This window comes from Argopecten irradians, chromosome 14 (genome assembly GCF_041381155.1).
Source record: "Argopecten irradians isolate NY chromosome 14, Ai_NY, whole genome shotgun sequence".
Classification (NCBI taxonomy): domain Eukaryota; kingdom Metazoa; phylum Mollusca; class Bivalvia; order Pectinida; family Pectinidae; genus Argopecten; species Argopecten irradians.
This window is the reverse complement of record NC_091147.1, coordinates 1062628-1075720: the sequence shown is the minus strand read 5'-3', so window position 1 is coordinate 1075720 and position 13093 is coordinate 1062628. Positions and strand designations below refer to the sequence as shown.

Sequence of the window (13093 nt, the reverse complement as noted above, 5' to 3'; positions counted from 1 at the left end):
TTAATGATACATACAATACGCCATCGTGACACACCCGGATGTATCCGATGTGATGAGTAGGTGAAGTGTAACTTAGTTAATGATACATACAATAAGCCATCGTGACACACCCGGATGTATCCGATGTGATGAGTAGGTGAAGTGTAACTTAGTTAATGATACATACAATAAGCCATCGTGACACACCCGGATGTATTCGAAGCGATGTGATGTGATGTGTTGAGTAGGTGAAGTGTAACTTAGTTAATGATACATACAATAAGCCATCATGACACACCAGGATGTATCCGATGTGTTGAGTAGGTGAAGTGTAACTTAGTTAATGATACATACAATAAGCCATCGTGACACACCAGGATGTCTCCGATGTGTTGAGTAGGGAAGTGTAACTTAGTTAATGATACATACAATAAGCCATCATGACACACCAGGATGTCTCCGATGTGTTGAGTAGGTGAAGTGTAACTTAGTTAATGATACATACAATAAGCTATCGTGACACACCAGGATGTCTCCGATGTGTTGAGTAGGGGAAGTGTAACTTAGTTAATGATACATACAATAAGCCATCATGACACACCAGGATGTATCCGATGTGTTGAGTAGGTGAAGTGTAACTTAGTTAATGATACATACAATAAGCCATCGTGACACACCAGGATGTATCCGATGTGTTGAGTAGGTGAAGTGTAACTTAGTTAATGATACATACAATAAGCCATCGTGACACACCAGGATGTATCCGATGTGTTGAGTAGGTGAAGTGTAACTTAGTTAATGATACATACAATAAGCCATCGTGACACACCAGGATGTATCCGATGTGTTGAGTAGGTGAAGTGTAACTTAGTTAATGATACATACAATAAGCCATCATGACACACCAGGATGTATCCGATGTGTTGAGTAGGTGAAGTGTAACTTAGTTAATGATACATACAATAAGCCATCGTGACACACCAGGATGTATCCGATGTGTTGAGTAGGGAAGTGTAACTTAGTTAATGATACATACAATAAGCCATCGTGACACACCAGGATGTCTCCGATGTGTTGAGTAGGTGAAGTGTAACTTAGTTAATGATATACATACAATAAGCCATCGTGACACACCAGGATGTATCCGATGTGTTGAGTAGGTGAAGTGTAACTTAGTTAATGATACATACAATAAGCCATCATGACACACCAGGATGTATCCGATGTGTTGAGTAGGTGAAGTGTAACTTAGTTAATGATACATACAATAAGCCATCGTGACACACCAGGATGTATCCGATGTGTTGAGTAGGTGAAGTGTAACTTAGTTAATGATACATACAATAAGCCATCGTGACACACCAGGATGTATCCGATGTGTTGAGTAGGTGAAGTGTAACTTAGTTAATGATACATACAATAAGCCATCGTGACACACCAGGATGTATCCGATGTGTTGAGTAGGTGAAGTGTAACTTAGTTAATGATACATACAATAAGCCATCGTGACACACCAGGATGTATCCGATGTGTTGAGTAGGTGAAGTGTAACTTAGTTAATGATACATACAATAAGCCATCGTGACACACCAGGATGTATCCGATGTGTTGAGTAGGTGAAGTGTAACTTAGTTAATGATACATACAATAAGCCATCGTGACACACCAGGATGTATCCGATGTGTTGAGTAGGTGAAGTGTAACTTAGTTAATGATACATACAATAAGCTATCGTGACACACCAGGATGTATCCGATGTGTTGAGTAGGTGAAGTGTAACTTAGTTAATGATACATACAATAAGCTATCGTGACACACCAGGATGTATCCGATGTGTTGAGTAGGTGAAGTGTAACTTAGTTAATGATACATACAATAAGCCATCGTGACACACCAGGATGTATCCGATGTGTTGAGTAGGTGAAGTGTAACTTAGTTAATGATACATACAATAAGCCATCGTGACACACCAGGATGTATCCGATGTGTTGAGTAGGTGAAGTGTAACTTAGTTAATGATACATACACATAAACATATCGTGACACACCAGGATGTATCCGATGTGTTGAGTAGGTGAAGTGTAACTTAGTTAATGATACATACAATAAGCCATCGTGACACACCAGGATGTATCCGATGTGTTGAGTAGGTGAAGTGTAACTTAGTTAATGATACATACAATAAGCCATCGTGACACACCAGGATGTATCCGATGTGTTGAGTAGGTGAAGTGTAACTTAGTTAATGATACATACAATACGCCATTGTGACAGACCCGGATGTATCCGATGTGATGAGTGGGTGAAGTGTAACTTAGTTAATGATACATACAATAAGCCATCATGACACACCAGGATGTATCCGATGTGTTGAGTAGGTGAAGTGTAACTTAGTTAATGATACATACAATAAGCCATCGTGACACACCAGGATGTATCCGATGTGATGAGTAGGTGAAGTGTAACTTAGTTAATGATACATACAATAAGCCATCGTGACACACCCGGATGTATCCGATGTGTTGAGTAGGTGAAGTGTAACTTAGTTAATGATACATACAATAAGCCATCGTGACACACCAGGATGTATCCGATGTGTTGAGTAGGTGAAGTGTAACTTAGTTAATGATACATACAATAAGCCATCGTGACACACCCGGATGTATCCGATGTGTTGAGTAGGTGAAGTGTAACTTAGTTAATGATACATACAATAATCCATCATGACACACCCGGTTGTATCCGATGTGATGAGTGGGTGAAGTGTAACTTAGTTAATGATACATACAATAAGCCATCGTGACACACCAGGATGTATCCGATGTGATGAGTGGGTGAAGTGTAACTTAGTTAATGATACATACAATAAGCCATCATGACACACCAGGATGTATCCGATGTGTTGAGTAGGTGAAGTGTAACTTAGTTAATGATACATACAATAAGCCATCATGACACACCAGGATGTATCCGATGTGTTGAGTAGGTGAAGTGTAACTTAGTTAATGATACATACAATAAGCCATCGTGACACACCAGGATGTATCCGATGTGTTGAGTAGGTGAAGTGTAACTTAGTTAATGATACATACAATAAGCCATCATGACACACCAGGATGTATCCGATGTGTTGAGTAGGGTGAAGTGTAACTTAGTTAATGATACATACAATAAGCCATCGTGACACACCAGGATGTATCCGATGTGTTGAGTAGGGTGAAGTGTAACTTAGTTAATGATACATACAATAAGCCATCATGACACACCAGGATGTATCCGATGTGTTGAGTAGGGGAAGTGTAACTTAGTTAATGATACATACAATAAGCCATCATGACACACCAGGATGTATCCGATGTGTTGAGTAGGTGAAGTGTAACTTAGTTAATGATACATACAATAAGCCATCGTGACACACCAGGTTGTATCCGATGTGATGAGTAGGTGAAGTGTAACTTAGTTAATGATACATACAATAAGCCATCATGACACACCAGGTTGTATCCGATGTGATGAGTAGGGAAGTGTAACTTAGTTAATGATACATACAATAAGCCATCATGACACACCAGGATGTATCCGATGTGTTGAGTAGGTGAAGTGTAACTTAGTTAACGATACATACAATAAGCCATCGTGACACACCTGGATGTATCCGATGTGTTGAGTAGGTGAAGTGTAACTTAGTTAATGATACATACAATAAGCCATCATGACACACCAGGATGTATCCGATGTGTTGAGTAGGAGAAGTGTAACTTAGTTAATGATACATACAATAAGCCATCGTGACACACCAGGATGTCTCCGATGTGTTGAGTAGGTGAAGTGTAACTTAGTTAATGATACATACAATAAGCCATCATGACACACCAGGATGTATCCGATGTGTTGAGTAGGTGAAGTGTAACTTAGTTAATGATACATACAATAAGCCATCGTGACACACCAGGATGTATCCGATGTGTTGAGTAGGTGAAGTGTAACTTAGTTAATGATACATACAATAAGCCATCGTGACACATCAGGATGTCTCCGATGTGTTGAGTAGGTGAAGTGTAACTTCGTTAATGATACATACAATAAGCCATCGTGACACACCAGGATGTATCCGATGTGATGAGTAGGTGAAGTGTAACTTAGTTAATGATACATTTTCACATAAACATTTTTTATTTAATATATTTTTTTCGATCCTCTGGCAGTTTCCCTTGTGTTAAACATTATTGATTTGATGTTTTGCAGTCAGTCCTTAATCAAACTCTTGGCCGACTTCCGGTTCAGAAATGAATACACTTTGTACCTCATCAGACAAATGTTCCCGGACTTCCGGTCAGATAACTCTATCGTAGGGATAGACATATCGTAGGAGGCCATTGTGAATATCTGCTATTTAAAGTAAGCAAATAACATAAACATCGCAAAACAAATAACAATGCAATGTATTAAAAACAACTTAATACTTCGACGAGGATAGGTCGGTGAAAACAAACCACCAGGCGACTTCACAAGTAAAACTACATGCCTAATGGTTGTAATATTCTGTGATGGCGTTGACAGCTGTACATTTATCTTACCTTATCACAGAATGAGGCTTGCGTCACCACTAGGTTTTAATCTGTTTAACATGACGGCAAATTGGAACAAACAATTGGTAGGATCAACCCTACAATGTAGTAATTCCAACTGGCCCACATTCTTACACAGACTATTCCAACTGACCAACATTATTACACAGACTATTCCAACTGACCAACATTATTAGACAGACTATTCCAACTGACCAACATTATTAGACAGACTATTCCAACTGACCAACATTATTAGACAGACTATTCCAACTACCCCACATTCTTACACAGACTATTCCAACTGACCAACATTATTCCACAGACTATTCCAACTGCCCCACATTCTTACACAGACTATTTCAACTGACCAACATTATTACACAGACTATTCCAACTGACCAACATTATTACACAGACTATTCCAACTGACCAACATTATTACACCGATTATTCCAACTGCCCCGCATTCTTACACAGACTATTCCAACTGACCAACATTATTACACAGACTATTCCAACTGACCAACATTATTACACCGATTATTCCAACTGCCCCGCATTCTTACACAGACTATTCCAACTGACCAACATTATTACACAGACTATTCCAACTGACCAACATTATTACACAGACTATTCCAACTGACCAACATTATTACACAGACTATTCCAACTGACCAACATTATTACACAGATTATTCCAACTGACCCACATTCTTACACAGACTATTCCAACTGACCAACATTATTACACAGACTATTCAAACTGACCATCATTCTTACCCACATTCTTACACAGACTATTCCAACTGACCAACATTATTACACAGACTATTCAAACTGACCATCATTCTTACACGACTTTTACAACTGATCAACATTATTACACAGACTATTCCTACTGCCCCACATTCTTACACAAACTATTCCAACTGACCAACATTATTACACAGATTATTCCAACTGCCCCACATTCTTACACAGACTTTACTGAAGATCAACCCTTATATATACATCCCTGGTTTGGTTTTAGACATATAAACCGGCTAATTAATACTGTCTCCGTGGAGGCTAGAAAAGAAAAATGTAAACTATTTGATTTCTTTCTTTCTTATCATTGTAATATTTTGGCACGATCCACAAATTTCCTAATTCCCAGGAACCCATTGTTTTCCTTCTGTTTCAGGATCTTCAACACATATCACTAACATCATAATTCTTACAGCTGATTGTAGACAAATTATAATGGATATTTATCTACGGAATACAGAATATACATAGAATTGTACCTGCTGCCCCTATTGCATGATCGTAAAAGGCGACTAAATTTAGGATCTTATCTTTTCTCTTCTTCCTAAATGACTTTATCTTTCCTAATGCCTCCCTTGGCACCGCCTCACTTTTGGCCTTGAGTTGAGCGTTCGCCCCTGTGAGGAAGGCTCTGGGTTCTGTCCCCTAGCCGAGACACACCAAAGTCTTTAAAAGTGGTAGTTTCTACTCCTGCTTAGCGCTCAGCATACAGGGAGTGGGATGACTGGTTGGCCCGTTGTCAGTATAATGTGACTGGGTGGGGTGTGTTGCTTGGTGTCTTCGGCGGCATGCTTCAGTGATATAGCACTATAAAAAGGGCAACAGTTCCACTATACAAGAAGACACTACATGAATATACCGCAGTCTCCCAAAACACGCACCTCGCACAACATACACGCAACACACCGCATACATGGGAGGCCGTCCTTACATGACCATAGCTGTTAATAGGACGTTAATTAATCAAACAAACAAACAAACAAACAGAATATACATCGTCGGCAAGATAGAATAGTGTTCGTGGAAGCAAAACATGTTTGACATCTTATCATGTTTCACATATTTCACTAGCACCGTTCATCAACTATGAAGAATGTGTTTAGATCATCCGTCGACAACAATTATACATTCGATATTTCGAAAGGTTCTGACAACCTTTCTAAAGCATGACAAATAACGAGTTACTGATCCCACAAAGAAATGACTAATCACAAATGAGCGACCACAAAAATGAAAAAAAAAATCGTAGTAGATTTATTCCCTCCACCTTTGTAAACCAATATCAGAAAATATAATGTATTATTATACCTCTCTTCCAATTAGAATGTTCTGATTGGATTAAACTTGATCACATAGCATTGAATAAGTTAGATATCTCCCCGGCATTGGGAGGCGAGGGAAATAACCCCTCAGGATAATAACCCCAGGGAACCTCTGTGCGTGACCGAAAGTGGACGTGTCTGCAACGTCTACTAACAATGGCAACGCTGTCGCTTATTTTTTATAGGGAAACATTTTTATGAGGTCTTTAAACAGGCAAATAATAAATTTATGAATTCATTTGAATTGTGTTCGGTATAATAAAATAACTATGTCCCTTTGTGTCGGGATTCATCGGGAATTGTCTCCATGGAAAGAGTTATTTTCTTCCGAGCTTCGCCCTCGAAAAAATAACTCTTTCCGGGGAGACAATTCTAGATGTATCCCTCAAGAGGGGTCCATATTTGTATATTTCACAATTCAGGATCACATTTAGATTGGATGTCAAAATATTGTTTTTAGATAGCAGTTTACAGGCAACGTTAAAATACAGATGTCAGTGTACATAATATAACATATCCTTGTCATAATTATATTACAGGTGGCAGTTTACATAATATTACATATCCCTGTCAAATTTATAATATACAATTATGGCCCTCTGTGGAGGGATACATCTAGAATTGTCTCCCTGGAAAGAGTTATTTTCTCGAGGGCAAAGCGCGAGAGAAAATAACTCTTTCCAGGGAGACAATTCTAGATGTATCCCGACACATAGGGACATAATTATTTTATTATACCGAACAAAATCAAAAGAAAAAAATCTCTTTTAAAAGAATCCATGAAGATATTTCCCAACAACAACGTTGTTAAATTCGTTGGGCTACAAAAAATAAACAACAGCGTTGCCATTGTTGGTTGACGTTGCAGATGACGTCAACTTCCGGTCACGTGCGGAGCTTCCAAGGGGTTATTTCCCTGGGGGTTATTTCCCTGGGGTTATTTCCCTCGGGGGTTATTTCCCTGGGGTTATTTCCCTCGCCTTCCAATTCCGGGGAAACATCTAACTTATTCAATGTCATGTGATCAAGTTTAATCCAATCAGAACATTCTGAATAAAAGTGAGGTATAATAAAATATGATATATCCCTGTCAAAGTTATAATACAGATGTCAGTTTACATAATATTACATATCCCTGTCAAATTTATAATACAGATGACAGTTTACATAATATTACATATCCTTGTCAAAGTTATAATACAGATAACAGTTTACATATTACATATCCCTGTCAAATTTATAATACAGATGACAGTTTACATAATATTTCATATGACCAGTCTGTTACAAGCATTACTTATGACCAGTCTATTACAAGCATTACTTATGGCCAGTCTATTACAAGCATTATGTATGGTCAGTCTATTACAAGCATTATTTATGACCAGTCTATTAAAAGCATTACTTATGGTTAGTCTATTACAAGCATTACTTATGGCCAGTCTATTACAAGCATTACTTATGGTCAGTCTATTACAAGCATTACTTATGGTCAGTCTATTACAAGCACTACTTATGGTCAGTCTATTACAAGCATAAATTATGGTTATTCTATTACAAGCATTATTTATGATCAGTCTATTACAAGCATTTCTTATGACCAGTCTATTACAAGCATTATTTATGACCAGTCTATTACAAGCATTACTTATGACCAGTCTATTACAAGCATTACTTATGGTCAGTCTATTACAAGCATTATTTATGACCAGTCTTTAACAAGTCATACATATGACCAGTCTTTTAAAATCCATACACATGACCAGTCTATTACAAGCCATACGTAAGACCAGTCTATTACAAGCATTACATATGACCAGTCTATTACAAGCCATACATATGACCAGTCTATTACAAGCTATAGGTATGACCAGTCTATTACAAGCATTACTTATGGCCAGTCTATTACAAGCATTATTTATGACCAGTCTATTACAAGCCATACACATGACCAGTCTATTACAAGCCATACATATGACCAGTCTATTACAAGCCATACGCATGACCAGTCTATTACAAGCCATACATATGACCAGTCTATTACAAGCATTACTTATGGTCACACTATTACAAGCCATACATATGACCAGTCTATTACAAGCATTACTTATGGTCACACTATTACAAGCCATACATATGACCAGACTATTACAAGCATTACTTATGGTCACACTATTACAAGCCATACATATGACCAGACTATTACAAGCCATACATATGACCAGACTATTACAAGCCATACATATGACCAGTCTATTACAAGCCATACGTATGACCAGACTATTACAAGCCATACATATGACCAGTCTATTACAAGCCATACATATTACCAGACTATTACAAGCCATACATATGACCAGACTATTACAAGCCATACATATGACCAGTCTATTACAAGCCATACAAATGACCAGTCTATTACAAGCCATACAAATGACCAGTCTATAACAAGCCATACATATGACCAGTCTATTACAAGCCATACATATGACCAGACTATTACAAGCCATACATATGACCAGACTATTACAAGCCATACATATGACCAGTCTATTACAAGCCATACATATGACCAGTCTATTACAAGCCATACAAATGACCAATCTATTACAAGCCATACATATGACCAGTCTATTACAAGCCATACATATGACCAGTCTATTACAAGCCATACACATGACCAGTCTATTACAAGCCATGCATATGACCAGTCTATTACAAGCCATACGCATGACCAGTCTATTACAAGCCATACATATGACCAGTCTATTACAAGCCATACAAATGACCAGTCTATAACAAGCCATACATATGACCAGTCTATTACAAGCCATACATATGACCAGTCTATTACAAGCCATACATATGACCAGTATATTACAAGCCATACATATGACCAGTCTATTGGAAGCCATACTTATGACCAGTGTATTACACACTATATTTTTGGCATTTGTGCCTAACCATGATCCCTGTGCTCACATTTTCTGTAGAGGTAAAGGTAGGAAATAAGTCATGCCTCGACGTTGCGTTAACCAGCTTTATATTAGTAGTTAAATATCCATGGTAACGTGTACACAACTTGTAATCTACCTTAGTTTCGAGGAGTGTCTTCCTTGGTTGATGATAAGCTATAGAAAATCCAGGATGTTACTTACATTATACAACTCCCTCATTCAATTTTAGTATAAGAGTTATCGCCCCTAGGCCTGCTCTAACGCCAAGACAATTACTTTATTCCAATTAAATTGTATCATCTTTATAAATTTAACTATCATCAGCTATTAATACTATATTTTACTCGTTTTACATTTTTGAATGTTCATTTAAAAACAATCTAGAACTTAATTGACTGCGTTAAAATATCTATATAATATGTAAACACAGTGTATGAACGGAAGTGCATAGTATTTTTTTAAATTTCGTAGTTGCGAGCTGTATAGCGGTACTCGGGTTCTTGCTAAGACAAATGAAATAACGGATAGTGGATACTTTTTGCCAAATTTTATTTATTCTATACGATTTTGCTGTAATCTGAAGTTATAAACGGCGTCATGGATAGCAATTTGAACTACCAGTGACTAATGAAGTTTTTAGTGTTAACCAGCAATAACATTTCAGACACTTTTCATGAGTTGATCTGCTGTTCATCGCCGAAGTATTGAGACACCCGCCTAATATTTTGCAGTATGTTAAGGTATTCTGTCTGGCTTTCATCATTTCAAGCACCATCACATGTTTATAAATGAATCCAACAATATAAAACACATAAATACATATTAATGGACACCATATCTTTGACTTAATCGTATTTTGAAGTTGTAGGATGATCAGTTAAAATTGTATGCTTTGAAACTGCGATGTATAGTTGCTTGCGAGGGCACTTGTATAGTCGCTTGTTATAAAGAGGAAATATATTCCGAGGACGTCTATAATGTTAAACATATTTGTAGTTACGAATAATACAGATATTTGGTGTTTTACTGACCCGTATACCATGTCCGTTTTCATTTATCCCGCTTCGATACTCACAAGTGACGATACAAAAAGCAACTAATGATTATACTATACACTTCCGTTCATACACTGTGGTAAATAGTGGTCAACATCCAGTGTAAGAAATCATGCATAACGTTTTTAACAACACATTTAGGACGTTCACGTCATATTCAATGTATGTAGGCCTTGGTGTCAATCTTTTAATTTCATAATGATCCTACTACTTATGTCATACAGAAAGAAAACCAAGCTCTCCATCATAGCATAGAGCGGTTTTGGAAATGTTACAAAAAGAACTGAGCGGTGACATTCCAGATGAACCAATTGTTTAATTATCCAATGAAATGGGAGACAATTCTGTCCCTGATGGCATTTTGGGGTAAAAGTTCTGTCCAATTCTGCTTCAATGGAGAAATTCAAGTAAGGTTTGAAATAGCATATATATAGATTGTTGTGAGGTCAAAATTATCTTGCTTTTAAATATCCGGTAGATCGTCATAGGTCAGGAATTACACCCTGGCTAGGCCAATGTTTACATAAAATGTTCGTTGTGTAGTAATTTTATTCTGTCCGTATTTACCCTATAATAACGAATACTTTAGAAACAAAATGTTTTGTGCATTCATAGACTAATTTCATCAGCACCAAAGTTAAATATATTCGACCTATAAAATACTCCAATAGTCTAAAATTACAGAGGAAAATTTCTCAATGTAAGTAGGCTTATGGTCCAGGGTACCGTTTCACAAGTGAGTTAAAAAATCGTGTCAATTTAGTCTTATTCCGAGCATTTTTAAATTATTGACGTTGGGCGGTGTAATCGCCGGAGCGGAAATTACATGAAGACATTGCGTTTCGAAATATTAATAAGTAGCGAGAAATAATGCTTGTATGTCACAGGTTTAGTAGTTGATTATTTCTATTTTATGTATGACCAATTATATAGAAAGAAATACACTCTAAAAGTGATTTTCTCGTAGAATAAATACATGCAATAGGTACTCTGTGCACTACACATACAACTTGAACAAATTCTAATATAAGATAACCAAAAATAGCAATTTATTATACATACCATAAAAGTCGAGAAAACACTGGTCAAAATAATTCATTTTATAATTCATTACGTACCCAAATAAGTTGTCTATTGATTCCACAAATCAGCAAATAATTTCAACGGAAATCGCCGTCTGGTACAAATTTTAACTTTGACGTCATCAGTACAAAATAAGAACCTGTGTGATGGAGATGGACAAAGATTTTAGCGAACATTTACAAGGGAGATTAATTGCTTATAGAATAATGAATTTTAAAAACATTTTTTGACATATGTTAAAAAAGGGGGGGAAAACAAATATATATCATGCTGACGGTTCAGCCATATCTATTTATAGTAGTAGGCCCAACCGGGATGCATGGATGATCACTTTCGATTTGCAACACGTACGGACCATGTGCAGATGCATGCGGTATATTTTAGCTATATTTAAGAAAAATGTCAATGGTGACTTGAAAGGAAACTTAAAAGACTGATTAGAAAATAAAAACAGATATGAAATATTTATTTTAAAAAATTTCAAACTTACATGATGAAAAAAGGTTAATTACAGCACCTGTTTATGTCTATACATACATTCACTTGTATAATGATAAAATACACTGTCCGACTTAGGATCGTTTTGAACATTTTTGGTGTCCGACTCAAGATCAAATCATGTTTGTGACTTTGAGCCAAATTATCAGATAAAATGCTGTGTCTCTTGGCAAAGTGAAGATAATTCTGCATTTCTTTTACACAAATCTTACAGTTTAACTTCAGCTTTAAGTTTTATGTCGTAATAATTAAAAGAAATGACTTCACATTTAAGTTTGGAGTCACAAAACTTGACCCGCTCTCACCGTGAAATGTACCGCTACATGTAGCTACTACTAGCCATTTCATTACGGTATGATAGACAATAATCACGCTAACGTTTAATTCGAGTAGTCTAGTCTATGCATTTTGACATATCTTATAATGAAGTCAAAATAAATTAGTGAGTACATAAAAGTTCGTCATAACTGTCTTTGATTTGATATTTCATTTCAGGTAAAAGAAATGAGTTTTCATAGAATGTGGGTGCACGGGAGTCTATGGTAGCTACATATGTACGCGCCTGATCCGGCGCCTCTTCCTTGAATGCGTGAAGGGGGCAAATAAAGATCATAAGATTATAGACAAGTTTCATTGATATTCTCAAAATCCACTAAAAGAGGTTTCAGCCCCCAAAATAACCCCCCCCCCCCCCACCAAAAAAAAAAAAATGCAAAAAAGCCAACATTCTTCGTACTTACCTAAGAGCGCACACACTCTAAAGCCATTTGCTGTCACCAATAGGTTTACAAACCTTCTTAAGAATGACATTAAATATA

General features: G+C 36.8%; 1 protein-coding gene across 1 annotated transcript in view; it reads left to right on the top strand.

The window, feature by feature from the left end:
• The window catches only part of LOC138308343 (uncharacterized), a 93304-nt gene that overhangs the window by 38262 nt on the left and 41949 nt on the right, over nucleotides 1-13093 (top strand). The gene's annotated exons all lie outside the window — the stretch shown is intronic.